Source organism: Zeugodacus cucurbitae, chromosome 3 (assembly GCF_028554725.1).
Source record: "Zeugodacus cucurbitae isolate PBARC_wt_2022May chromosome 3, idZeuCucr1.2, whole genome shotgun sequence".
Lineage (NCBI taxonomy): Eukaryota > Metazoa > Arthropoda > Insecta > Diptera > Tephritidae > Zeugodacus > Zeugodacus cucurbitae.
The window spans coordinates 50,248,406-50,273,938 of record NC_071668.1 but is presented as its reverse complement, the minus strand read 5'-3'; the positions used below and the strand labels follow the sequence as shown (position 1 = coordinate 50,273,938).

The following is a 25,533-nucleotide window of genomic DNA, read 5'->3' as shown; positions in this document are numbered from 1 at the left end:
TTAAGAACTTGTACCAATTTATGCCAATAACAAACGTTTTTGGTACTAATTGTATAACTACTAGTATCCATCATAAATATTATAAAGTGAGTAGCCTAAAAAGATCTTACAGATTTCATTTAAGCGAAAAATAAATTCGAAGGTTTAGCATTCCTCTCCGAGGGACGATTTATATTTTTGATCAGAAAGTGAGATCTCAAACAGTTTACGTTATTGATCGGGCTGCTTACTCGGTTACAATTTTTGCTTTCGAAAATTTTTTAGCATAAACGTTTATTCCGAATTAATATCCACTTTTAACATTCTCAAAGTATTAGCATCTCAAACACACAATTATAAATAATCAGTTGCAGGCAAATCAGTTATTCAGTTAGAAACAAATATTACTGTATTGTATTTGGTTACCAAACATATTCTTGGTAGCGTAGCCATTCCATTAAAATTATTTTATTCAATATTTGAACAAATAAATAGTAGTAGATAAAGGACAACAAACTAAATATGTATTAGAAATATCAATTGGCTATAACTTTCAGTTACCCTATGTTTGAAGGTTTCAAAAACCTTTGTAAGGTAGGAAAAATAGCACAATAGTGGCATCAAGAGGTTTAGGTTATTCCTAGGTTGTTGTACAGTTAGGTATAAACGGTCTTATACCCATAACACGAGTGTATATATGTATGCCTATCTATGTAGATGTGTTTGAACCATATGTTTGTCATAACTTGCCCTTGCTCCCATATATCTAATAAACGTTTTTCAAACATTCGGTGAATCTAATTCAACCCGTATATTGCGTTTCATGTTTAGGCTAAAGAACTTTTCTCTTTACTTGATGTAGGTTGTGAATACTTTTGACTAAAAAGTTACACCAACAAAAAATAAATTAAAGATTTTCACAAAACACCAACCTCTATCTAAACATGAATTTGTTGTCACTTCACTTTCGTTTGCTTTGTTTTGCTAGCAACTAAATTACAAATTTACTCGTCTTCCGTCATTTGTTTGGAGGCCTTACAATTTCCTCTGTTCTTGTTATATGCACAATTAATTAAGTCCCTCTTGGAAATGTCCCTCGGTCAATTATATTGCAGACATACAATTATTAGCAAAGACCAACCATAAAACCATTTAAATATATCCTCCCTCAAGGACACATAACCAACGAATTACAGTGAACAATGCTGGCCTTTGAGCCGTCGGCAACAAAATATCATAGTACAATGAAACAAAGTGGCAAAGAAATAAAAGAGAAACAAAAATGCATTCGAAGTTACGTAAAGTCAAAAAAGAAACGGAAAATGAAAATGTACAATGGAAGCTCGTAGAGAATGACAATAAAAATCTGAATGAACAACCGCAACGCCTGGCCATTGTGACGCCATAAACAATACGGACATGACAAGCAATTATAGCAAAGCAAGTAGAATGTGTTTGTTAACAATAAAATAATATTATCAACAAGTAAGCCGATAATTCCAGCTGATAAAGGTGTTGTAGTCTTCCGTATTACGCTGCGAAAATAGCTAAAATACGACAGTAGTTTCTCTCCAACCTGCGATATAAGAATGTTTTAACAAAACAAAAATAATGCTTTACGACAAAAAAGGAAGGTTTTTTCTACAAAGACTATATAAATATGGCACATAGCTTCCATTCCACACCTGTTATAGCATTTAATTTTCAATTACTTTTAACTTTGAGAAGTATTTGAAAAATATGTACTCTTTATATATAATATAAGTGAGAAGATCTATTGCTAAAAAATAATAATTGTTGACAAAGGTTTGATACAGCAAGATGTTACGTATACGCAATGGTGTTCTTATTATTAACTTTCACTGACTACCTTAAATGTCTGATTATCATGCTATAGATCGTGTCCCGTCGGTGTCCCGTTGTCCTCTTGCATTCTAGTCTATGCCGACGGCAATAACCTGTAAACCTTTTAAATATTAAATAATCCAATACTTCTAGATTGAAGATCGATTGTGGGCATCTTATTTAAATGAATATTAAATTTTCTGTGTGACTCAGCGTTTTAAACCTGCAGACAAGCTGCATTAAAGTAAGATGTATAATACATATGTACGTGAGTATATATTATAAGTAGGTGTATGTGCGAGTAACGAAAGCAATAACTGCAAAGGGAAACTTAACCCAAAAATTTTAAATATTTGAACGTTCAAAAGAACACTGATTGGAGCCCTAACACTAACTGCAAGCAAGCAGCGCCTTGGCAAATATTTACATAGTTTGATTGACAGGCAATAATGAAGAAGTCGGTTGAGGGCGATTGATGGTGTCAGAGAGGGAGAGAGTAGCAAAGGTTATCAGCAGAGTGTTTATTTTATTCGATAGCAGCGCAAGTGTTATTAGTATATACATAGATGGCTATAAAAGTAATAACAACGAGCAATAGAAAAGTTATACCTTGTTAGAGTATTCTGTTATTCTTTAAGATACGGAAACCACACATATTTCCTAAATGGTTCTTAAGTTTATGCTCTTTCAGACGTACACATGAAATGATTTCTCACTTTTGCTGCACTGCCAAAGTGAAATATGCGCAGAGTGAAAGGAATTTATTTCTCATAACCAAACAAAACAATAACAACATTACTTACGGTTTAAAATGTATATCATAAAATTAATTCATTAGTTTTCTTGCCGTATTTCAGGTCTGCCACTAGGCTGAACTAATTTTTCGGAAAAGAAAGGAAGAAAGCTGGAATCACTCTCACCAACAGATGTTATCCATTCTTGACGAATACAACATCCGATGAGAAATGTTTAAATCGACGAAGTATTTAGATGTGGCTCCGCTCCGAAGTGGCTCCGCTGTGAAAGTATTTAATAAGATAATAGCTGGTGAGCTGAGAAAGAAGGAATCATTACCGAGGTCCAAGACGAAATAGAACAGTCATTTTTCTTACTTAGCGAATTCTAATGAGCAATCACTCACTCTTGTTGTAAAATACTCTTTCTGCCCCACTAACTTTCTTGTGTTCTATTCTATTTGATTGTATAAGTATTGTTCATCTTAATCAACTTCAAATATTTCGTTCGTATAAAATAAGGTTTTTTTGTGTGTCGAGGGTGTTGGTAGAGAAAGAAAGCATAGCACCATTTTATCTGTGAAATTACATTATGAATATATGAATAGGTGTAGACCCAATAACAACAACAACACTTGCTAGCTGTATGCTGTTCTCAACTCACCAGCAGGTACTGGTGGAAGCGGGTCGAATACTTTCAGAGCTGGAGCACTTTCATCCATTCGAACAACATGACTTAGCCAGCGTAGCACTGTTTTTTTATTCGTTGGACTATGTTTATGTCGTCGAATAACACATACAGCTCATCGTTCCATCGTCTGCGGTATTCGCCGTTGCCAATTCTTAAGGGATTCTTAATGATATCATCGGCGTACGCCAGTAGCTGTACACTCTTATAGAAGATTGTACCTTCTCTATTTAGCTCTGCAGCTCGTATTATTTTCTCCAGCATCAGATTAAAGAAATCACACGAGAGTGAGTCACCTTGTCTGAAACCTCGTCTGGTATCGAACGGCTCGGAGAGGTCCTTCCCGATCCTGACGGAGCTTTTGGTGGTGCTCAACGTCAGCTTACACAGCCGTATTAGTTTTGCGGGGATACCAAATTCAGACATCGCGGCATATAGGCAGCTCCTTTTCGTGCTGTCGAAAGCAGCTTTAAAGTTCACGGGTCTTCTTCAAAATTTGGCGCATGGTGAATATCTGGTCTATTGTTGATTTTCCAGGTCTAAAGCCACACTGAAGAACACTGCAGTGGAGAGAAAACAGACTGCCTACCTCGCAATGTTGCGATCGACCGCAACACGAGCGGGATGGGAAAGATACCGGGAGCTGAAGAGGGAAGCGAGACGCATTTGCAGAAAAAGAAAGAAAGAGGCAGAAATGCGTGAGTATGAAGAGCTTGACAAGCTGGCCGACAGGGGTAATGCTCGAAAATTTTACGAAAAGATCCGGCGACTAACTGAAGGTTTCAAGACCGGAGCACACTCCTGTAGGACCCCCAGCGGTGATCTAGTGGTTGATGACCAGAGTATACTGTGTTTGTGGAGGGAACACTTCTCCAGCCTGCTGAATGGCAGTGAAAGTACAACACCAGGAGATGGCGAACCCGATTCCCCAATCGACGACGATGGAACAGATGTTCCATTGCCCGACCGTGAAGAAATTCGAATAGCAATTACCCGCTTGAAGAACAACAAGGCGGCGGGGGCCGATGGATTGCCGGCTGAGCTATTCAAATAAGGCGTCGAAGAGCTGATAAGGTGCATGCATCAGCTTCTTTGCGAAATATGGTCGGAAGAAAGCATGCCCGACGATTGGAATCTCAGTGTACTCTGCCCAATCCACAAAAAGGGAGACCCCACAATCTGCGCCAACTATCGTGGGATAAGCCTCCTTAACATCGCTTATAAGGTTCTATCGAGCGTACTGTGTGAAAGACTAAAGCCCACCGTCAACAAACTGATTGGACCTTATCAGTGTGGCTTTAGACCTGGAAAATCAACAACTGACCAGATATTCACCATGCGCCAAATCTTGGAGAAGACCCGTGAAAAAAGGATCGACACACACCATCTATTTGTCGACTTTAAAGCTGCTTTCGACAGCACGAAAAGGAGCTGCCTTTATGCCGCGATGTCTGAATTTGGTATCCCCGCAAAACTAATACGGCTGTGTAAGTTGACGTTGAGCAACACCAAAAGCTCCGTCAGGGTCGGTAAGGACCTCTCCGAGCCGTTCGATACCAAACGAGGTTTCAGACAAGGTGACTCGCTATCGTGCGACTTCTTTAACTTGATGCTGGAGAAAATTATAAGAGCTGCAGAGCTAAATAGAGAAGGTACAATCTTCTACAAGAGTGTACAGCTACTGGCGTACGCCGATGATATCGATATCATTGGAAACAACACCCGCGCCGTTAGTTCTGCTTTTTCCCGCCTGGATAAGGAAGCGAAGCGAATGGGTCTGGTGGTGAACGAGGACAAGACGAAATATCTCCTGTCATCAAACAAACAGTCAGCGCATTCGCGTCTTGGCTCCCACGTCACTGTTGACAGTCATAACTTTGAAGTTGTAGATAATTTCGTATACCTAGGAACACCGATAATAATGTCAGCCTTGAAATCCAACGCAGAATCACTCTTGCCAACAGGTGCTACTATGGACTGATTAGGCAATTGAAAAGTAAAGTCCTCTCTCGACGAACAAAAACTAAACTCTACAAGTCCCTCATCATTCCCGTCCTACTTTATGGTGCAGAAGCGTGGACGGTATCAACATCCGATGAGACGGCACTAGGAGCTTTCGAGAGAAAGGGTTTGCGGAAGATTTACGGTCCCTTAAACATTGGCAACGGCGAATACCGCAAAAGATGGAATGATGAGCTGTATGTGTTGTTGGACGACATAGACATAGTCCAGCGAATAAAAAGACAGCGGCTACGCTGGCTGGGTCATGTTGTTCGAATGGATGAAAGTGCCCCAGCTCTGAAAGTTTTCGATGCAGTACCCGCTGGTGGAAGCCGAGGAAGAGGGAGACCTCCACTCCGGTGAAGGACCTGTCTTCACTTGTTATTACCAATTGGCGCCAAGTAGCTTGATGGATTTTCTTATGCTGGAATCTAGTACTACAGACGACCATATTTCGGGCCCCGGCGAAGTCAATCAGCCTCAGACCGTTTGGTGATGTTTCCTTCTTTACCCACCCTAGCGTTGAAATCGCCAAGCACGATTTTGACATCGTGGCGGGGGCAGCGCTCATAGGTACGTTCTAGGCGCTCATAGAAGGTATCTTTGATCACTTCGTTCTTTTCTTCTGTCGGGGCGTGGGCGCAAATCAGCGATATGTTGAAGAACCTCGCTTTGATGCGGATTGTGGCTAGACGTTCATCCACCGGGGTGAATGCCAGGACTCGACGACAGAGTCTCTCTCCCACCTCGAATCCCACACAGAATTTGCGCTCCTTTATATGGCCGCTGTAGTAGATGTCACAAGGACCCACCTTCTTCCGTCCTTGTCCCGTCCATCGCATTTCTTGGATCGTGGTGATGTCAGCCTTTACTCTTACGAGGACATCAACCAGCTGGGCAGAGGCACCTTCCCAATTAAGGGTTCGGACATTCCAGGTGCATACCCTTAATTCGTAGTCCTTTAAACGTTTGCAGTGGTCGTCATCAAAATTGGGGTCTCTCATCCGAGGCTGTTTTTTCTTTTTCAGTGGGGGGGGGGGGCAAGTTTTTATGTGGTGGGTCCCAAACCCTACGCACAACCGCATAGGCGGTTTTCGCCTTCGCACTTTAGCTCGCCTCCAAACGGATGTCTGTTGGCTACCCAGAGGATACTTGGTCTAAGACCGGAAGTCGTGAGCTGCTTGAGCCACATGTAAAACAATCGTTCCTGGCCACTCCTAAGTGAATGACAGTCAGAATCTTTCCTCACTTATGTGAACTTCTACATATGGCTCCATCCTCTTATAAGGTACATGCTGGCAACATATGTAAGTAGCCACTAATTTAATACTTGCTTCATGTTTTTTGTTTTAACTTTCCTGCCTTTATGCTTCACTAAATGGTGATATATTTGGCGATTTGTATATTTGTTGAAATTTTAACAATTAAATGCTCCCACCAACAATAAACGAAAATCTTCCAGAAACACCTTCAACGAAATTAATTTTGCGGAAAATTGTCTGCTGTTATTGCAGGCGTCTCTACTCCTACTTAAGCGTTAAACGTTTTTATACTATCTCAACATGTTGCACAAAGTATAATAGTTTTGTTCTCATACGTTTGTTTATAATGCCTTATATATAATATTAACCAAAATTCCGTGCAAATAATAACTTCAGTAAAAGTATTTTGATTAAGTTTGGATTAAAATTGAATTTGTCAAAGATGACAAATTTAAGCGAATGTCATTCACGTTGAATAACTAATTATGGCGTCGTTTGTTAACATTTTTAATAGAAACGATAGCCATCTCATGGAAATGTTCCTTGTCCTTTGATTCGTTCAAGTTTTGAGTTTACTCGGTAAGACCCTAATTTAGTCCTTCTTTACTTGTTATATTTTCTAACATATTTTCTTTGCATCTCTCATTGTCTGTTTGCGTACATTTAGTTGGCTTAAAGCACTTTTATATTATGCAAACTTATATAGACATCACGACCACATCAACACAGCCCACCCACATTGACCTATCGGTGCTTTTATATTTTATGAGACGCTGTGCAATTATATGAAACTTAATTGCCGTGCAATATTAATTTAGATTTGTCCTTAGGCTGTCTCTGTGGACTTACATTGGTTCTTGGGAGAACGCTAATGCTATTAGTTTAGCATACGCCTCAACACTTTCATTTCCTAGCGAATTTCACCGCTCATTCCTATTGTGCTGCGCCTCGTGGTCACCATTGCGATTAAAATGTTGTCATTACGGATGTTGTTACAGCGTTTGAAGATTTGAGTCGGTATGTACGGCCGGTGGCAAACAAATATTGAGTGCGGAAGGTCTATGTTATACACCACCATTCGAGTTGGGGTTAATAGGAATGGGTTAGGTACTTTTATATTAGTACTAATGTATATGATTTGTGGAATACGTAACCATCATGTTACATATGCTTACTTTATATACTTATAAGTAGCTATCATGCTTTATTGTATTTTCTGGTTTGCCCCCGATTATATGATCCTTTATTGCAGAAAAAAATCTTTCATTCGACGAAAAACTATGGTCCTTATATCTCCGTCCAAATAGATATAATTCGACCGTAACCGATTATATTCAACCGTATTCGTCAGATTTGCCACATATATTGAGTTAAGTATAGCTTTGATTTCATCAAATAATACTGATATCTGGCAACACTATGAGAATTACGGTAAAGGTAAACTTAGCGTGACCAACAATATATCGCTCATTTACTTGAATGGTGTCTTAACACAAAAAACACGAATATGCAGAAATGCGCGCAATTTCATCGTCCATATTGTATAAAAATTTCATTCCGATACGTAGGAAACTAAACCGTGAAATAAGAAGGTGCCGTTCTTAAACTTGTTAGGTTGGATTAGTTTTTAACCACAATAACGACACTTCTCAGTTGTGCCAGAATTATTTATATTTTTTTTTACGAAATAACGACATATTTGGTGTTCCAACACATATTGTGAAAAGGTTAATTAGATTTTCTTTTCAGAAAGAATGACACAGTTTGTATAACAACTATTACAACGATATTGGTGAAAAATTAATTAATATATCCAATAATCCTCGGCCAATAAATATGTTATATGGAGCTTCTTAAATCATGCATTTTCATCACTATTTATGAATACGATATTACAATTATTCACCGATGTAGTTATAGTTGTTCAAATCTTTTAAAATAAAAAACTTACATCTGTTCGAAACACTTCCGAAAACGCATTTAACACTTAATCATCGAGTAATCAAATACGGATTCCGATTTATCTCAATGTCTTCTCTCACTTAACAGACTAATTTTGTCTTTCAAAATCAGCGGATAATGACAAAACCATAATTTCTATGCATCAGTTCTGTTAGAATGGTGCTGTGTTAATTTCACACTTTTTCAATAACAACAGCTTGGTAATTCGTGGGTGTCTGTATGTGTATGCGTCAATTTTTAGGTATTCATTAAATTTTGTCTCTCCAGTGCTTTGCTATCTGACAATTGAAATCTTTACAATTTCTTGAAAACAAAAAGGAATCCGTCAATATGATGCGCTGCGCTCAGAACGCATGATATACCAGTTTGCTCTACTCCTCTCATCCGTATACTCCCAGCTATCTTTGCTTTTACTGATCTTGTAAGTTGTTGTTGTATTTGATATTTTTGCATCTTCGAATTCTTTTTTAATGTGTACCTTCTCACTTCATTAATTCTTTAGCTTTTAAAAACTTAACTTAATTTTCTCTTTTTTACTCTTTGTTGCAATAACTTCAACACAAGGAGTTATGTTCTTTCCACCACATTTTCCAACGTTTAAATAGCTGTTGGGTTCGAAGTTGTTCGGTGGTTGAAGTCAGCTTTGATGACGCTTGCAGTAGATGTGAATGAGCGCAGCGTCTGAAATGATTGTTGCGCGAGTGTGTGCTTGATGACGGTGCAAATATTAAATACGCAATTTGTTGTACAAGTTGTAGGGCGTTTTGAATGTTATAAGAACATTCGCTCCGTCACAAACAAATAAGTGAAAAGAATTGACAACTGAAGTGCTCAGATACTGAAGAATTAACAGATATACAGATGGTTTAATGCTTGCATATGTGACGTGTGCCACTGTCGATATGTGTCTTATGCCGGAACAACGTACAGCTTACTCATGTATTCAAATTCTTTATGCAATGAGCCATACAATTTTGTCATCAGCCACCTCACCGCCTCTCTTTTGATTTTCTTTTCATCTGCCTTAGCGCCTTAGCGCCGCATCACCTCAACTACTACACTACCACAAATTTAACTCGTATTTATCCTACGTGTGTTGCAAGAATCATAAGAAGTTCGCTGCGCAGCTTTCATGCAATCACTTAATCGTTGCTTCAGATATCTTCCATTTTATGCTGGGATTCTTTTCTGTTTTTGTATATTCTTTGCGCTGGTCCGTAGCAATTATATCTTTTACATTTAATTCAATTTACGCTGCATATTGTGCTCCACCTCCGACGCGACACACATCCTCCGTACTCGCACGTGTCGCGATGTCAACAATCGCCCCAGTGGAAGACATCTTTATTATCATCTTCAGTGCTGTTTAGAAAGCTTTTCTGGCGCTTGGCCGTTCCAAGCTGCCCACTGCCGTGTCCGCTGTTCATGTCCGCTGTTCATGTCCGCCTCTTGTCGCGCTCGTAGTCGCAGCTACTGTAGATTTATTTTATCTTTTGCAATTTCTACTTTGCGTAGCTGGTATTTGGTGCAGTACCCGCTCGTAAAGCCTTTCAAGCACCCTACAATTCCTAACTCCTATTCCTGTTCAGTTGAGTTGAAGGCAAATGAAACCAAATTCCGGTCGGGTGTGGTAAAAGAAAACAATATTTTCTTCATATCGAATGCATATAATGAGTTGTTTTCAGTTTAAGTACAGTATTAGGCTTATAAATTTCAGATTCTTATTAGAATAAAATGAAGCAGTACTCAAATAAAACTTAACACCTACACAATTCCACGTTTTTATATATTTAGATATCAATTATTCTCCTTGACTGGGATGGGCAACGCCTACGCGGTTATATCTGAGCGTGCCATTCATTCTTCCTTTTGGCAGTTTGGCGCCAATTGGTAATACCAAGTGAAGCCAGGTCCTTCTAAACCTGGTCCTTCCAACAGAGTGGAGGTCTTCCTCTTCCTCGGCTTTTACCAACGGTTACTGCATCGTACACTTTTAGAGCTGGAGCGCTTCCGTCCATTCGAACAACGTGACCTAGCCAGCGAAGCCGCTGTCTTTTTATTCCATGAACTATGTCAATGTTGTCGAATAACACATACAGCTCATCATTCCATCGTCTGCGGTATTCACCGTTGCCAATGTTTAAGGGATAGTAAATCTTCTGCAAAACCTTTCTCTCGAAAACCCCTAGTGCCGTCGGATGTTGACATCGTCCACGCTTCTGCACCGTAAAGCTTGTAGAAAAGAGCTAAAGAGAGAAGGCGAATCTCGCTTATGCGGACCCACCACATAAAAAACCTCCCTAATGAAAAGGAAGCAACATCCATAGATATCAATTGCAAGAAAAAAGTATTCGTTACGAAAAGGATTCCACATAAACTATACTAGCAAAACTACTGTGACGAACCTTTCTAAATCCCCTCGTTCTAGTGACTTAGTAGCGCTTATGTCATATGAGTATTGGTATTGTTTTCGAAGCCCATTATGGATTGTCATTAAGTGAATCAATTAGTTAGACTAATCATATTATCCCCACAGCTTATAGTTAATATTACGCGAAGATAATGAGTCGTTGAGCCAGTAATTAGAGGAGATTTTTAGCTCTTCAACATGTTTGAAAAAATTATTTTTTTAATTTTTTTTCTTTTTCCACACACTGACTTTAACTAAGAATGGGGGAGCGATGTTTACATAAAAGCTGTGTCTATTCTTTAATACATTTGTATACATAAGTACGTTTAAAGGGACTCTGTGCTAAAATATGAGTCTCTGTTTGTGTATGATAGTTTTATGTTTAAGTGAACATGTCATTGCACTCTTTATATTCAAGACTTTATATGACTTTTTAAAGCCAACTCCCTCAAAGGGCACAGTGCCTCATGACTTTACTTCTGTCGTTAAACTGTCGTCCTCAACTCTGATGCACTTTTGCCATTTGTTCATTTAAATTAGTTGCTTTATGCCCCTGCAAGTGATTTCTTTGGCGGCTCCAACTAAGCAGACGTACTACCACCCAACCATGCAACATATGTTTGTTTGCATTTCTATGCGGAATTTTACTTCTGGCTCGAGTCTAGTACATTAACTTTCTACTATTTTCTGTTGTTTTCCGTTTTTCTATAATAACTGCGCTAAGTATTGTGGTTAATTTTATACCCGGCGCGAAGAGATTGGGATTGGTTGGCAGAACTACAACCAATATGTATATATGTTCGAATTTGAGGAGTACTTTCTTTTAATCAGTACTTCCTTTTATTAAGATAACAAACAATATGATCCATATATTTGGCATAAAGTTCACTAGAATGACGAAAATCGTAAAATATAGTACCCAAGCCCCCACAGGTCTACGATCTACGATTCGAATCAACGATTATACGCTCACTTTCTTCTATTATGTTGAGATATCTTACATATTATCCGATATATCTTCTCGAACATATCTTCAGAGTTTCAGCTAATTTCTGGTCGCGATTCACGGGTATATGGTTATGACATCGAAACCAAAGTACAATCGTCCCAATGGAGGAACCACGGAGAGCCAAAACCAAAAAAAAAAAAAAACACTCCTAGTTCAATAATTTTTTCGACAGCAGGAAATCGCTGAACACGCAAAACACTTTTTAGGCATCTCACAATCAAAATAAATATTTTATTATTTTTTGAACAGACCTCGTATGTATTTACTTATGTGTTTGTTGTCATTTGTTTTCTTTGGCTTGTCATAATAAACAAATGTTGGTATGAGCTTAAAATAGCAGCTGCGGTCAAAATAATAGCAGTGCTAACTCATAGTAGAAGTGTAAAATATACGAATATAAAATATTTATTTAATTAAATTCATTTTTATTTTGTTAAAATTCGATTTAATAATTTTGGCAATGATATGAGGACAAGCACTGTACATCTTATCAGAGCGAACTAATTAAAAAAAATGTTTCAACCTACATTTTCTTAACATATTTTCAACATTGTGCGCAATACTATTATTTGGATTGCAACTGTTTGTATATAGATTTTCATAAAAAGTATGTTCAAATACAATTGCTCGAAACTTCATTTCCTTTCTGCAGGCACTGTTACTCACCCGCAACTGAAATGGTCACATGTTATGTGGATTTAAGCGCTGAACACACAGTCTAACTAATTTCCATATTATGTGTTTGTATGAATTTGAGCCTTATAGCTTAAACAGTTCTTCAACATTTTCTATGACTGTTTCTGCCAACGACAAGCGTCTAGAATAATTATTTTGTAAGTTTATGTTCGTTTTAAGCATAAACATTACATTTTGCTTCGTTTGACATAAAACAGGAATGCAAAGAAAGGAGACATATTCGTATTATTACTTGCCATGTGCAACTCTTTTGCGGCGAAATACTTCTTAGAAATGCTTGAACCGGCTCTAATAATGGAGAAAATTTAATTTAGTACCCCTTTTCGCCACCCTCTTATTCTCGCTTAATCTTTTTTAATTAATTAATGTGAAAAATTTAATGACTTGGAAAAGACAATGTCTGTAATCATGTAGAATAGTAAATCTTCCAAGCGATTAAATTCCCTTAAAAAACATGTTTAACAGATTTTTCTTATTACGGACAGAGAAGACGGAACAACCCTTCACATCCTCGGGCGACCTGTTCCACTTATTGGCTTAAATACATAAGACGAACGAGCTTACTAAGATTGTTGTTTAAAAATAGATATAAGTTCCTTTAAAATATTTCAGGACAATCAACTAGCTTTATTAACTGATTTCAAATACCAATATTTCTGCTATAAAGTTTGCACTGATACCTATGATATTTAACGCATTATGGCCCATATCAAATTTATTAATTAATTCATGGACAAATAATAAATTAAAAAGAAAAAACTTCAATTTTTATTAAATAAACTTTTTAATCAACGTCGACAAACAAATAGCTGATTTTATGTTTCCAAATAACGAACATATCATAGAACAATGAGCTGTATATAAACGTAAAAGCTACCGAATAACGTTTAAATAATTATCAAAGTTTGTGTGAATTTCTCTAATGTTTTAAACGAAATCTCAATTGATGAATTTTTACTTACAATTGTGAGTTTGATTTTGTGAAAACTTCCAAAAAAACTCGAGCAAATTTAAAAAACAAATCCTTGAATGTTACATTCTACTACATGGATGTACACATACGCGCCAACGAAGTAATCATAAAATTTGTTTCGTATTTTATGCGAATCTATGTAGGTATGAGTATATTCAAATCTCAACGTGATAAATTGAAGCAATGATAGTAAAGTCCAGGGATTTATTTAAATTATCACTATTAAATATTTTAATAAATAATAATAAATTTTAAATTCAAGGTAAGGATATTTAGTATATTTCGACATTTCATTGAGAATCTTCATTTACTGTCGGCCTGTTTCGCTGGTTTGTGAATCGTAAACTTTAATGTATTTTTCTTTTAAACTACTATATTATTCCGAATTATTAGGCAATCTCGGTAAAGGACAGTGGCCGATAAACACATAACTCTATAATGGTTTAAACAGGGTTCATTGACTACGATGGATAGATATAGTTTAAGATTAGAAAATCTTGTAGAAAATAAATATTATAATCTTGTATTCTAACACTTGGTGATTACATGCATGGGCTTCTTCTTTAATTTGGGGTAGCTGGCTTGAACTTTGACATTCTTTGGTTGTTAAAATGCAAGTTCTTATTCTTCTTGACTGGCGTAGACACCGCTTACGCGATTATAGCCGAGTCCACAGCAGCGCGCCACGCATCTCTCCTTTTGTCAGTTTGGCGCCAATTGGTAATACCAAATGAAGACAGGTCCTTCTCAACCTGGTGCTGACATTATTATCGGTGTTGATGCTGGTGCCCAGGTATACAAAATTATCTACAACTTCAAAGTTATGACTGTCAACAGTGACGTGGGAGCCAAGACGCGACTGCGCTGACTGTTTGTTTGATGACAGTAGATATTTCGTCTTGCCCTCGTTCACCACCGGACCCTTTCGCTTCGCTTGCTTATCCAGGCGGGAAAAAGCAGAACTAATGGCGCAGTAGCTGTACACTCTTATAGAACATTTTACCTTCTCTGTTTAGCTCTGCGGCTCGAACTATTTTTTTCAGCATGAGGTTATAGAAGTCACACGATAGCGAGTCACCTTGTCTGGTATCGAACGGCTCGGAGAAGTCCTTCCCGATCCTGACAGAGCTTTTGGTGTTGCTAAACGTCTGCTTACACAGCCGTGTTAATTTTGCGGGTATACCAAATTTAGACATCGCGGCATAAAGACAGCTCCTTTTCGTGCTGTCGAAAGCAGCTTTAAAGTCGACAAATAGGTGGTGTGGTGTGTGTAAGTTATAGACTCTAACATACTTTGGCGCTGTTTATATTTGCGTCGAATTCCTTGTGCAGCTGGTAACATCAATGACCATTGGTGAACCAACAACTGAGGGTAGCTGTTGCTACCAGAATTAGGGCATGTGCCAAGGGTTAATTAATTAAATTAAGCCAAATCAGTGAAATATGTACAGTGGAACTTCCATAACTCGAACTTCTATAAGTCGAAGATCTCCATAACTCGAACACTTGAATTGGCAATAGCGTTTTTAAGCCAAATTTCATACAAATTTCCTTCCCCAACTCGAAGTTCTCCATAACTCAAACTCTTGAAGAGGCAATAGAGTGCAACTTTCATACAAATTTCCTTCCATAAATCGAACTTTTTGGACAGGACATATTACAAAATTTAAAATTTTTCTATCGAGGCAGACTTTAAAAGAGTCTCTTTATATCGTAAGGAGGCAAACAAAAAGTATAATATTAAACATATGGATTGCATAAATCATCATGGGATATAGCCAATAATATCAAATTGCAACAAACAAAATTACAGAATACATGTTTTACGCATGTACATAAAACTTTATGCGAAGTTAATAAATAAAAAAGTATATAAATCTATATTTTATTTATTCTATTTATTTCCATTACTTTGTTATGCTATCTGCGTTTTCGGTTTTGCTCATCTCAATCTCAATTTCTAAGTGATTTAACCATGCCACCGAGGCGGGCTATTGATTCTAATGAACTTTATAGTCATGACGAGGCGACCCCCTCTGACAATCTAGCGGACAATAAACCCAAAAACAACCACGGATTCTATTGCTTCGCATGGAAACGTAAAACGACGAAATGTAATAGGAGAATTTACAAAATCGCCAACTTAAGCAGAAATTCGGGAAACACTCGTAGCTGGGTTTGTTGCAAGATTTCGACATGCCGCACTTTCTCATCACCGCTAAAATTAAAAGCATTGTAATTTTGGTCAGCGTTCCTTGCTGAGCGACAACAATTGTTTCAAGAGGTTCAGGACAATAACAAGTTGGCGTACCTTAGTGGCCGCCCAGTCGCTTTCGTTATGTTGTTTGAGAGCTGAAACTGATTTTGGTAAGCCCTTTCACTTAAGTTGTTGTGTTTTCTGTTTTTTTGGCTGAGTTGAGTGGGTCTTGACCAAAGCATAACTTGAGATTTTCCTAGCAGACGGCAAAAAATCGGTGACAGTTTTGCGAAACAAAGTTGCAAAGAAAAATACAACAATGTGATTTGGCGCGAGACATACATATGTAGTGTATACATATGTACAGGTATGCATCTCAAAAGGGTCGTGGTCCAACCATACGTTCATGCTTGCTTAAAAAGATTGCGATTTATTGATGGCTGCGAACACATCAGATAATCTATAGCATATCTTAATCAAACTCATAATATATATTTCTTACCAACTATGTGTTATGATCCTAGTCAACTTTATACCATATATGTATATCTGTCAATATATCAGATATCTTAGCAAAAAAATTAAGTGAACGTGTAATTTTGTTAAGCTATTTACTGAAAAATAAGTCCTTTCATTGACTTTCTCCCAAAAAGTGAATTTTCTTTGCCTTGGTGTTCTTGGCAGATTAACGAAATCGGACCATCACCTAGTCCACCAAATGGTGTTAAGTGATGGTACATCTGCGGATGAAATATTTTTGGGTACGGTTTTCCCATGCACTAATTAGAGGTCTCATTGTCGATTCCGTGTGGTTCCTCCGAAAACAATACCTTTGGCTTATGGAATAGAGCAAGAACAAAGCAGTGTAGTGCTAACTTTTGCTTGTTTTCCTTTGACAAGCGTATTCTTACGATCTCCGCTTGGTGTTCATTTTGAAATTTTGAGTTCAATATGCAATTACTCGTTTATACTTTCTTGCTAACGAGCCCCATCCTCCGTGCTTCCATAATCCTTTTTGGGCTTCTATTTGTTGTTGTAGTGTTTTTATATGTTTTAGTTTTGATGGCGACAGTATAGGAAGTGATGTGCAACGAGCAAGAATATTGTGCTGACGATGGTGGTATGATACTGTAAACATTTAATTACTTCCACGGCTTTTAACCTTTTATACACGTGGCAAAGTTGACCCATCATGGTGGGACGATGTGACGTTTAATTGTGCGGCTTTCGTTTGTAATTCCCTCGCCTTGGCACAATTGTCTGCTCCACATTTTTAATCTATACAACTTGTTGTCTCTAAGTGCTGCTTTTTAAGGTCTGTTTTACACAAATTGCTATGCGGCTTGCTTCGTTTTATGAAGGAAAATTAATACAAACTCAGGAGACTAATGTCTTTATGCCCTTTTTAATGTCTGTATTTCGAAATTAAATAACATGCGGCTCAGTGCTGTGTGCCATTTAAAATACAGAAATTCGACAAGTTAAAGACTAATTTTATAAAATTTTCGGTAGTTAACGTAAAATACACAAATACGGTCATACATACACTGAATGTATGAAAAAAAATTTAAAAAAATCTTTAAATTAAATTGAACTTACTCTTCTAAGTTAAGTTTCTTTGCGACAACAGTTGTGATGATTTTTTGCAATCTCCAGTGTATCTAATTTAATATGTATAAGATTTATATAATGATTTTAAGCTTTTCGAGTGAATGAAAAAAATTAAACAATTTCAAAATTTGTATGTCTGCCATATTGGATCCGCCATTTTGAATTGTTAAAATGGAGGAATTGTAAAATAGGAAGGGGGACCATAATATAATACCAACTTCTTATGGTACTCCAATGACAACGTGTAATAAGTATCAGACATCCAGATTTAAATTCAATCCTAGATATATAATATTATGAATATACTTTTGATCTAGATGACAAAAACAACCATTAGGTGAACAAAACTATTGTGCAACATGTTGCAAAACTATAAAAATAATCCATAATCCAATGAGCAAATAATTAATTATAAAGAACATGTATGGTTTCAAACTACGCCTCTCAATAGATCTGCCTGCCCCATTTCTCCATTATAAACGTCGATGCAGACGAAAGTGTGCGCTAAGTTTACATACAAATAAAAATAAAACCGTTAAATGGAAAAGCACTCTGCTGTTACATAAAAGAAGACTATGATTGTTGTTATCCTTCGAACATTTCTACAAACTTTTAGTAAAGAGTTGATGTGGGGTGGAGTACGGGTCGGGTGTTATGATTATTTAAATAGCTAACAAAAGGCTAAACGCTAAATCTGAGCATGAGGTTGAGCACAACTTGTACGTGTTGTAACAGAGTGTAATGAAAAGAGCGCAATGAAAGCTCAGCTGTGACCTTGATTATATATATACCCATAGCATATACACATACATGTATACTTTACTGCACGTGTTTACAACTAAACTCGTGCTAGACACACGAAATGGTACGTACTAGCGTTGGCGCGGGTGTAAGAGCTCGCATCAGCTCTGGCGCGCGACCGGCGGTTCGAAAAATATTATCAGCTTAAACTCACTAATACATACATAGTTATATAATTCGTACTTGCGACTAAATTGATATAGTACTTCGTTAAATTCGGGCAATGAACTTGTTGTGGCGACAAAAAGCACGTGCACTCCAACCTTGCCGCAGGCTGTGGCATATAACTGGATAAAGCCGTCACGTAGTCGACTAATGGTTGTTACAGTATGTATATGTGTGCGTTCAAGGATATTATCAGCAAGTGTTTCTAATTTAATTAATCAAACAGTCTAGTCAAAACAGTAGTATAGTTAAAGTACCTGATACGATTTTCCAAATAAACAAAGCTAAAAATTAGATCTTTTGTATAAACGCCCGTCAAATTTTTTTTATAGGAAAAGCTGAAAATATATCGATATGGAAGCTAAGTATTGAATGATACCTCGGGTAAGGAAGGAATCTTAAAATTTTCTCAGGTGGTCAAGATGTGCAGCAAAATCATTTCAAATTATTTCTGAGATTAAATGATATAGAAATATAAAGATTTAAAAAAAAAAGTTTTATAAATACAACAAAAACTCAAAAATACTAGACAATGTAATATAACAAAACACTGAAGAATGATCTCAATTAAGGACCACTCGAATTAGAACTAAATATTATGAAAGATGTAATAGAAATTGGAATAACGGAGTGTTGACTTCATTGACTAAAGGGTAAATAAAATATAAAATTCAAAATACTATATACTTCCTATATACTATATAAACGAAGTTTCCTTATCATTCATGTCTGCTCTCTCCATTGCTCTCGCTCTTCGCATTTCATCCACCAATAAAAATCTGAATTTATATGCTTTCTCAAATTGCTCTCAGCTGTTTCACAGCATCCTTTGCTTGCTCACGAATTTTCTCTCAGAGCATTCGCAATAAAAATTCACCACAATTGCGCTCCAAGAAAATTTTTTTGTTATTGTTATTATGTTTCACAAGGCTATAGCTTGCCCCCAACGAGATGTACCACTGCATCATTCAGTCATCGTCGTGCTGTCAATACAACGGTTACATTCATCGGAAGGAAACATAAAGGAAAACATCAACACCTACTACATTGGAGTATGTAAATGTTTATAGTGCAAAAAAAAAATATTAAACAAATTTATTAACTAAAATATGTTTCTGCCTTGACTGTCAGTTTGTCAGTGCGACAGGCGAGTAGGTTGACAGTCGGCTCTCTGTGAGCTAAATAGTTGTTAATTGCTTGTGACATATTTCGCATTTGCTGTGACGTTTTCCACTGACAGCAAATTTTAGTGCAATGAGATCAACAACAACAAAAATTATTATTATTATACCAGAAATGTAGTGAAAATATAACAAATATTAGAAAACTATAAACACATACTCTCGCATTTAACGTGATGCTAGAAATCCTGTGCGTCTCTCGTCTGAGCCACAAGCTGTCGCTTTCGAAATTTTACTGTGGATTAAGCGCTTTCCCCAGCAAACCACGTTCATTAAATAACGGCTAGAGTTGCTTTCAATTTGACAGCATACAAGCGTTTGTTTTTATGCGGCGGAACCGTTGTGCGTGTCACCGGAAACGGAGGTGTATGTTAACTGTTCATGTCAAACTTCCAACGCCATATCAAATACTAATAAATATATATATATGTATATATAGTAAATATATATATGTATAGTAATAGCAAAAAAGTGGAAAAAGCAAACCGTTAATTGCATGTGTGTTTGTGTGAAAATACTTAATTTTTGCTCTCGTGTTAGTGAATGTATGCACGCAAAGTTAATTGGCGGCAAATGTTGTTGATGATGTTGACAGCGACGCAGTCATAACTCGGTCAGTCGGTCGTTGCTGCGAAGTCACATGTTACGCATAATTAATGATAAAAAAAAATCAAACTACACATACACACATATATATACATATATGTATGTACATATTATTATTGCCTGCCGACTGCCACAGGGTGTTAAAGCGACGTCTCATGACTGGTAGAAAAGGAAAGTAGCATCGCTTTGAATGTCGACTTCCTGCTGAGCGAGCAATCGTATTATTAGTTATTGATGGTATGTGTTTTAACATTTTAATTTGTGAATACTTAACTTAACGTTTGAGTGATTGCTTTAAACCGATTCAAATAATAATGAAATACTTAACATTTTATGGAAAATGTGAAAATTCGTCAATTAATATGTCATCGCAGAAATGCGAAATTCATGTTATAAATTGATTTGCAAATGAGGAGCAATTAAAGGCTATCAGCATACGTTGTTTTAAAATTTTAAAATATCAAATACAATAGCTCAGAAACTGGTATGGTTTCGTATGTTGCATAACATTTAATTAAAAATGTTTGTTTATACATTTGTCGGCTTGGGTGGTTTTATTGATGGCACTCAGTAAATCTCTTTGGAAAAATTAATTGAATTAAGAGTGCAAATATAACAGTATTCATAACCTTTTTTTGTTTAACTTGCCACAATTTAAAACTAGGAGCTGTTTTAAAAATAAATAGTATACAATTTTAAACTCGCTGAACTAATAAATTCATTTGAGTTTCCGCGTTTGAAGTCTTTAAGTGTGTATAATACTCAAAAGAAATCATAAAACCCCAAAATTCAACACTTCATCGTAAGTAAAGCCATATTGACTATGATTATTAAAATAAAATATTGGAATATCAGTATTAATCTACGAGTAATGTTCAAGGAAATCAAATAACGAGTGTGGAGCTAGTATTAGAGGATAGTACATACTAATAGACTCCGGACTCTCCATGTCAAAGGAGGCGGAGTGAGAAAAACTAGATATACTCGTACATCATACTATGTGAGCAGTTAATGAATTCATAACTTGATTCATGAGATATGTGTTAGGTGAAAAAATTTAATTAGTGTTATACTTACATGTATAACCAAATTTATGAGTGAATGCATGTACATATCGCACATTTACATGAATTGTGTCATAACTCAAAAAAAGACGATTTTTGAGATGAGAATGCAGATATGTGCGCAATTTCATCGTCCATATTGTATACAAATTTCATTCCGAGGCGTGGAAAAATAAACCGTGAAATAGCAATGCGCCGTTATTAAACTTGTTATGTTGCAAATATTTTTTAACCACAACAACGACACACCTCAATTCCAGAATTAGGTATGGTTTTTTCAGAAAGACATACATATTTTGAAAGACATACGATTTTTGTGAAAAGGGAATTACATTTTTATACTCTCGCAACAAAAGTTGCTAAGAGAATATTATAGTTTTGTTCACATAACGGTTGTTTGTAAGTCATAAAACTAAAGGAGTTAGATATAGGGTTATATATGTATATCAAAATGATCAGGGTGACGAGACGAGTCAAAATCCGAATGTCTGTCTGTCCGTCCGTCCGTGCAACGGATAACTTGATTAAGAATTTAGATATCTTGATGAAACTTGGAACACATGTTCCTTGGGACCCTGAAAGGGTTGCTTTCGATTTGGGCAAAATCGGACCACTGCCACGCCCATAAAATGGCGAAAACCGAAAACACATAAAGTATTATAACTAAGCCATAAATAAAGTTATAAAAGTAAAATTTGGAACAAAGGATCGCACTAGGAAGAGGCATATTTGGATGTAATTTTTTTGGGGAAGTGGGCGTGGACCTGCCTACAAATCGGTTATTTGTATTTAACTCGTAAACCAATAAAGCTATAAAACCATGAAAATAGTTGAAATCGGATAATAACCACGCCCACCTCCTATACAAAGGTTAGGTTGAAAATTACTAAAAGTGGGTTAACTCACTAACGAAAAACGTCTGAAATACTAAATTTTACAGAAGAAATTGCAGAAGGATGCTGCACTCAGGTTTTTCTACAAAATGGAAAATTTGCGTGGCATCGCCCACTTATGGGTCAAAAACCATATCTCAGGAACTACTCTACCGATTCGAATGAAATTCGGTATATAATATTTTCTTGACACCCTGATGACACGTGTGGAAAATGGATGAAATCGGTTTACAACCACGACAACTCAATTTTGAACTCCATCTTACTCCTTCACTTTATTATAGTATATGTATACGTAAGGAACCAATGTGAAGATAGCGAAATAAACTTTACACAAATACTGTATATGATCTGTGGCATCACTTGTGAAAAAATCGAAAGCGGACTATAACTTTTCAAAGCCCCGAATATCGAATATGAAGAATTTAATGGTAATTTTTCACCGAAAATTTCGGTAAATCTCTCAGGTATCTTAATTTTATTTAGAGGAAATACTTTTCTTCTTGTAACTTCCAATAGCTCTCATATATCTAATTATAAGATTTTCAAATTGTGTAGAGAATACAAAATGTTCGGTCGCACCTGAACTTAACCTTTCCTTACCTGTTTTCAATACACTTATGGCATTTTTCTATATTTAATAAATAAGAGACAATTGAAATCTTTAAACTTTGTGATGTGAATGAGCGATTTGTATACGTTTTTGTATTGTCTTGGGAATGCTTGTTCATAAATGTTTGCGTAATATTTATGATTCATCAGGTTGCGTCATTGCATTGCTGTCGCTACAATATGTTGCCAGCAAGTCAATATTATACTAAAGCACGTATATGGTTAATACTATATATCAGGAATACTAAAGACTACACCAACAACAACATCAGATGCACTAAAGCTCATTGCCAATGAAATTAATAGAATACACTATGTTCTAAAAGAAAATATGATTTTTACGGTAGTTCCTGTGACTGCAAAATATATTCGTCTAATTTTACACCATCCGTTGTTTTAACCGAAATGGTATTACATTTTGGGCATGACTTACTTATGATTATGGTTGCTTACTAAGATATCTTTGATCAGACCAGGTTTGGTTGACTAAGATATGAAGCGATAATTCTAGCCTTGTATTGCAAGAGTCCTACTAGTTTAAAAAATATTTTTCTGATATGTCAAAAGTCGTCTGAATTAAAAACATATACCAATATCTTGGTTAATATTCGCGATATCTTCTACGAATTTAGCAGCAAATTTGGTTTAAGTATGCAATTATATCATACAATTTTAGTACTGAACACTAAGAAATATATTCCCTCTAATAGTATTGGGATAGTGAACATTTAATTAGATATACATATACTGTATTAAGGCAGCCAAATTATATTTTTTATACTCTCGCAACAATGTTCCTATGAGGTAAATGAGCGATTGTTTTGTTCACATCGCCTCTTTTATTTGGAAATCCGGATGCCAAGGGTGAAAACCGAAAACATATAAAATGCCATAACTAAGCCATAAATAAAGCAATAAAAGTAAATTTGGCACAATGAATCGCACTAGGAAGGGGCATATTTGGATGTATTTTTTTGGGGGAAGATGGGAGTGGTCCCGCCCCCAAAAATGTTTTTCGTATATATCCCACCTCCCATACAATGGTTATGTTATTACTAAAACTGCGTTAACTAACTAACGGAAAACACCAAAAACACTAAATTTTACAGTCGTGGCAAAGGGAAGCTGCACTCAGCTTATAAAAAATGCAAAACCATATCTCAGAAACCACTCGATCGATTTTAATTAAATTCGGTGTACAATATTTTCTTAATATCCTGATTAGAGGGACCAGCGAAATCGGTTCACCATCGCGCCTACTTCCCATATAACTCAATTTCATCTGATTCCTTCACTTTATAGTATATGCATTAGGAACCAATGAAGATGGCGGAATAAAACTTTACGTAAATACTGTATATCATCTGTGGATTAACTTGTGGAAAATTTGTTGAAAGCGGACTATAAATTTTCATGGTCCCTGACATCGAACATGAAGAACTTAATGCCTAAGGGTAATTTTTCATCGAAAATATCGATAAATCTCTTAGATATTTTAATTCAATTCTAAGGGAATATTTTTCTTCTAAAATCGGGTCGTAACTTCACATAGCTCCCATATACCTGATGTATGGTTTTTCGAAAATGCGGTGGGCTTTATTCCGCATATATCAGTTAAAATGTGATACATCTTAGCAAAATTAAATGAGCGTATAGTCTTGGATGTATAGTCTTGAAGGAATTACCTCAGTCCTCATATACAATTTATGATGATTTTCGTTATTGTATTGGACTTTATGCAGAATAAATATATCGATTTAATTGTGTTATCCTAATAAAATTCCATCAATAAATTGCGAGAGTATAAAATGTTCCGTTGCAACCGAACTTAGCCTTTCCTTACTTGATTTTTGCTAAATTTGATAAGGACCATTTATTCTCTTTAGATATTGATTCATATTTCTAAAATTATTCGAAGAACTCCAAGGATCACCAATACTTTTTATTTTCGTTCAGATTTTATTTTGCTTCTTTTCTTTATTTTTTGTTTTTTCATTGCGAAAGTCTTTATGGTATCTCCCACAAGTCGCCCAAATGTTGACAAATTAATACAACTCCCAACACATTTTACCAAGTTGACATAAAAGAGGTATGGATTGATGACACACTAACATATGAATGACTCTTTTTGTTTTACTAGCCTTGCATTTTTTTTACTTTAATGCATTAATAAAGACATGAAGAAATCGTATACATGTAATTAAATAAATTTTGGATTAGCTATGAAGTTGACTGGTGTACAATCTTTTACCGTTATGTGTGACCTTTATTACCTTTGTGGGCATGTAGGTCATATATGAAAACATATTTATACTTTAATGTATGCACTATGTACATTTTCTCATTACTCTCTTTTTTTGTAGACTTTATGTGCTGATGTGTGACTTTGTCAAAAGCTGTTCACTTGTTATTGAAATATTCGTCGCTTTACGTACTTTACGTATGGTTTTCGAAAGGATAGGTGATAAGCGAGCGATTGAAAAATGAGTAAAAGGCGGACCCAGCATTTAATTATGAAGCGGCTCGCAAGTCTACATGTCGCCGGTGCGACGAAAACGAAGGATGTTATCGTGTTATTCTTGATGGCCGTTCTTGCCGTCATTGGTACAACCTGCACAGATGAGAACTATACATACGCACTTATATTTATGTACAGGTATATAAACATATTGTATACGTGTATGAATGTGATAAACTGCGAGGAATGCAATTAACATTGAAGTTGATAATTGAAATGTATGTATTTGCGGTTACAACAACGCACAATTCGGTATTTAGTAATTGGTATGCAGCTATGGAAACACAACGTTAGGGTAGCACACATATAAAAAGAGATAAAAAGAT

The 25,533-nt window shown here is 36.3% G+C and overlaps 1 long non-coding RNA gene across 4 annotated transcripts in view; it reads left to right on the top strand.

The window, feature by feature from the left end:
• The first annotated feature begins 19,312 nt into the window (after positions 1-19,312).
• LOC105219638 (uncharacterized) overlaps positions 19,313-25,533 on the top strand; it is a 32,539-nt gene continuing 26,318 nt past the window's right edge. For 2 of the 4 annotated variants that reach the window (XR_008470433.1, XR_008470431.1), the window contains exon 1: positions 19,317-20,357. This is a non-coding gene — a long non-coding RNA (uncharacterized LOC105219638). Of the gene's footprint in view, positions 20,358-25,052; positions 25,346-25,533 lie in introns of all 4 variants that reach the window. The other 2 variants (XR_008470434.1, XR_008470432.1) reach the window with 2 other exon arrangements.